This window comes from Equus caballus, unplaced genomic scaffold (assembly GCF_041296265.1).
Source record: "Equus caballus isolate H_3958 breed thoroughbred unplaced genomic scaffold, TB-T2T haplotype1-0000016, whole genome shotgun sequence".
Taxonomy (NCBI): domain Eukaryota; kingdom Metazoa; phylum Chordata; class Mammalia; order Perissodactyla; family Equidae; genus Equus; species Equus caballus.
Window position 1 is genome coordinate 8,279,720 of NW_027222391.1, and position 4,860 is coordinate 8,284,579.

Below are 4,860 nucleotides of genomic sequence, written 5' to 3' on the forward strand. Positions count from 1 at the left end.
TTCTCATTTCTTTTAAACGTTAGAGAGTGCAAATTTTATTCATTCTCACTGCAACAAAATTAATGCAAACTGGCCTTCCAAAATTGTTCCCCAAATACTGAAACATCCTTATTTTACGGTCATGAAGTAATTGAGTATGTCAAGAGGTAAAGGGAATTTGTACTGTTGAAACCACCTGATAATTCATAAGTTGACACAGCCAATCGGAAATTTGTAGACGTGCAATGTGTGTGGTTTTATGTAACAGGTTCAACAAGGCACCGCTGACCACAAATACCGCCACATGTCCCTCCTGGTGTTAAGCCATGGTCCTTTCCACTTAGATCAACTCCCTTCAGTTTATTGTTCTCACTCATGTGGTCTCCTTATCTCCAGTATTGGACTTTTCCAATTGATTGCCACAATTTAACATTTCTCAAATGCAAGTCTGAACATTTTACTATTGTTTGTAAAGCCTTGGGTCACAAAAGGACAGGAAACTAGGCTATACATTGAAGCAGGAAATAAGTGCTATTGGAACACTTACATCTCTTGCTTGTCAAACATCTCACCTTTGCTCATACCCTACCTTTTCCATGGTATCATTTCCCTGAGCACAACCCCCCTGCCCAGCTTAGTATACTCATCTGACAACAATATTTGTCACCATTCAACACTCATCTCCAGAGTCTTCTCTCAGCCCCCTTGTTTGGCTGAATTTGCATCTCAAAGCTAGAGCTGATGTGTCCTAATGAGCTGTGCCCTTTCCACATGAGCATCAAAAGAATCTATTTATTTTACTACAACAATTTGTAGAAACCATGCCTACAATTCAAGTTCCTTGGCTACAGTAGCCATGCTTTATTATGAGTTTAAACTCATTTGTCTAGGAACTATTATTTTTATAATAACATAGCATAAGAAACGTTGGCTGAAGAAATAAAGAACTGAATGTTTGATGTTCTTCCTCTCCTTATTTAATACGTTACGTGTTTGAAATATCATCTCAGATACCACCTCTTCAAGGGAAACTTCCCTAAATCCAGCTTACACATGGGGTTAATATTTTTCCCACAGTAACTTATATGATCTTGGATACTCAGTCTACCACAAGTTACTAAGAATCTCAGAGAGGCAAAACACTCACTAGATGCCTTCAAGATTTGACCATGAAGAACAACACAGCCTTCAGTAAATGTGGGCAGATGACAGGATTGTCACAGTAATGATCAACTACATTAAAATGAGCATAATTTCTATGATACATCATTTAAATTGCCACCAAGCAGAAAGTAGGAACTCAAAGAAACTGAGAAAGTCTGATACTTTACTCTTTATTTTTCATTAATTTCAAATTTACAGAAAAGTAACATGAATAATAATGATGCAATTAACGCTCATATACCCTTTAGCTATATCCACCTATTAACATTATAACCCTTTGACTTCATCACTTTTTCTCTCTTTACCTCATCAGCTGCACACCTTATGATTTCTTCTCTAAATATTTTCATTATATATTTCCTAAGAATATGAATATTCTCCCATAGAGTCACAGTGCAGTTATCAACTTCAGAAAATGTAATATTGATGTGATTGCATAAATATTTTCAATGCAGAAGGAGTATAAAATGAAGAGCTTTCCAGTATAAGAAAACAATACCTTCAAAAGGGATGAATATAGGACAACACATCATTGTGTGAGAATCTGAGGAACAACATTGGCATAAGGTCCTAAACTTCTGATGTGTAGAGAGAAGGAAAATAAACCATTAGTACCAAAATTTCCTACTTGATAGTTTCTTGAAAGACAGTTCCCACATTCAACATTTTCTTTAGAGCTCCTATGACATCCTTATTCCTAATACTATAGATTAAAGGGTTTAGAACAGGAGTGATTATGGTGTAAAATACAGATACAACCATATCCTTCTCAGGTGTGTGGTAGGAGCTGGGGAACATGTAGGTGTAGACCGAAGCCCCATAAAAGAGGGTGACCACCATCATATGTGAAGAACAAGTGGTTAAGGCCTTCTTCCACCCCTATGCTAAGTTCATCCTGTGGATGGTGAAGAGGATAAAAGTATAGGAGCTTGAAATGACTATCACTGGGATGAGGAGCATGAGTACACAACACAGGTACATGAGCATCTCATAGAGAGAGGTATCTGAGCAGGAGAGCTTCATTAAAGCAGGGACCTCACAGAAGAAATGATGGATCTCCCGGGACCTGCAGAAGGGGAAGGTCATGGTGACAGGTGTGAGCATGAAGCCATCCACTGACCCTAGGAACCAGCAGCCAGACACCAAAAGGAGACATACCCTGTGGTTCATGAGAATAGGATAATGGAGTGGATGACAGATGGCCACATAGCGATCATAGGCCATGGCAGCTAGAAGGAAACATTCTGAACCTAATAGTGACAGATACAGAAACTTTTGCATCTCACATTCAGGGGCTGAGATCTCATTCACACCCATGACCTGGTCCATAAGCATCTTGGGCACGGTGACAGAAATGTACATCATGTCCATGAGAGATAGTTGACTGATGAAAAAGTACATGGGGGTGTGGAGGTGGGCTTGAGAGTATACCAGAAGGATCAGGATGGTGTTTCCAAACAAGGTCATCAGGAAAACCACAAAAATGACCACAGAAAGCAGAACTGGGTGCTTGGATTGACTGAAGAATCCCATCAGAATGAAATCTGACCATGTGGTGTTGTTGGCTGCCAACATGGTGTTGTCCATTAGATTTCACCTAGATCACCAAGGAGAGCTTTGGGATTAATAGATTGTTCATGGGATACGATCAACAGAAATTAATGATTTGTGAGCTTGTGTTTCCGTGTCTGTGTGTGTGGGTGAGTGTACATGACAACCCAATTGTGCTACCAGGGGATGGTTCCAGGGATCTGTAGATTTGGCAATTGTAAGTTACCTATAACTCAACAGTATTACCAGAAAATTAAGAAGTTGCAACTGAGGGTGAATAGAATCCTTCACTCATAGCAAGATTGCTGTAGTTCAAGGTCATGAGATTTTCCGATGATAGATAACATCGTTTATTATCAAGTGTGGAAATTTGCAAAATCACTTCCTCATGCAAAAACAAAAAGTAAATCATTAAAAAAAAGATAAATCACACCTCTTATTACTAGAAAATTTTGTTGTAGGAGTCAGAGTAGAATCAACATCTCTGGTTTAAGGATCCAACTGGGATCCTAAAAACTTGAGAAGGTATATTCCATATAAGAAAGATTTAGAAAGTAACTGAAACGTAATGTGGGTAAATACCATTCTGAAAGTTTGAACACCCTTTGCCTGTAGGATCAAACTATGCTGTGAGGGACTGCAGTTGTGTGAAATCACAGAAACAAGTCTGGCTTCTCACCAATAGCCAACCTCTTGGATATTCTAGGGGCACCAAGTAAGGAGCCCAAACTCTGAGGCTGGACTGTGGCTGTGGGTCCACTTCATCCTCTACCCACCATCTCTTTGTCTACTCAATGAAAAAAGATGATAATAATGTTTGATCTCAGATATGGTGAGGGTTAAATGAGGTAAAATGATGAAAGTGCTAGGAACATTACTAGTTGCAGATGAATAAGCATATATACTGTAAGCTTAAAGAATTGATATCTACAGTACTTACTGAGCAGAATCTATGTAAGAGATGGCTGTTACTATTACTGACTTATGAGATTGTTACTCTGGTTCACCAATCTTAGTATCTATTTATACATATAAGAATTTGGAAAATGAAAAAGCAATCAACTGAATAGGAGAAAATATCTGCACATCATATATCTGATAAGGCATTAATAGTCAAAATATAAAAAGAAGACATACAACTCAATATCAAAAAAGTAACTAATCTTATTAAAAGATGGGCAAAGGATATGAATATATATTTTTCTAAAGAACACATACAGATGGCCAACAGATAGGTGAAAAGATGCTCAACATCACTAATCATCAAGGAAATGCAAATAAAACACACAATGAGATATCACTTCACACCCGTTAGAATGGCTATCACCAAAAAGACAAGAGATAACAAATGCTGGTGAGGATGTTGAGAAAAGAGAACCCCTGTGCACTATTGGTGATGACGAAAATTGGTGCAGCCATTATTGAAAAGAGTATGGAGGTTTCTCAAAAAAATCCAAAGTAAAACTACCACAGATTCCAGCAATTCTACTTTTAGGTAATTTATCAGAAGAAAACAGAAACGCTAACTTGAAAAGATGCATATGCACCCCCTTGTTCATTGAAGCACTATTTTCAATAGTCAATATATGAAAATAACTTAAATGTCCATGGATGGATGAATGCATAAAGAAAACGTGGTATACATATATATTTATGTGTGTGTATATATGCATATAACACACAACTATATATACAATAAAATATTATTGAGCCATAAAAATAATAAAATCTTTATATTTGTGACAACATGGATGGAACCTAAGGGCATTATGCAAGTCAAATAAGTAGGATAGAAAAAGACAAATACCACATGATCTCATTTATGTGTGGAATCTTAAAAAAGAAAAGTAAGCTCATAGATACAGAGAATAGATTGCTGGTTACTAGAGGCAAAGGGTGGAGGTGGGCAAAATGGGTGAAGGGAGTCAAAAAAGTACAAACACAGTAATAAAATAAATAAGTCATGGGGATGTACTATACAGCATCGCCACTATTGTAAATCATAGCTAATAACACTATACTGTATATTTGGAAGTTGCAAATTAGATGTGAAATTTCCTCAGTTTAAGGCTAGCTGTTTCAGTTACACTAAGAAAAATATATATGTTCATTTTTTAAAATTCTTTGTTAGTCATATTTGCAGCCCCAATACTATCACCGAGCTTG

General features: G+C 37.2%; 1 pseudogene; it reads right to left on the minus strand.

The window, feature by feature from the left end:
* Window positions 1-1,767: 1,767 nt before the first annotated feature.
* LOC138922893 (olfactory receptor 2T29-like) lies at window positions 1,768-2,730 on the minus strand (annotated as a pseudogene).
* Window positions 2,731-4,860: the final 2,130 nt, after the last annotated feature.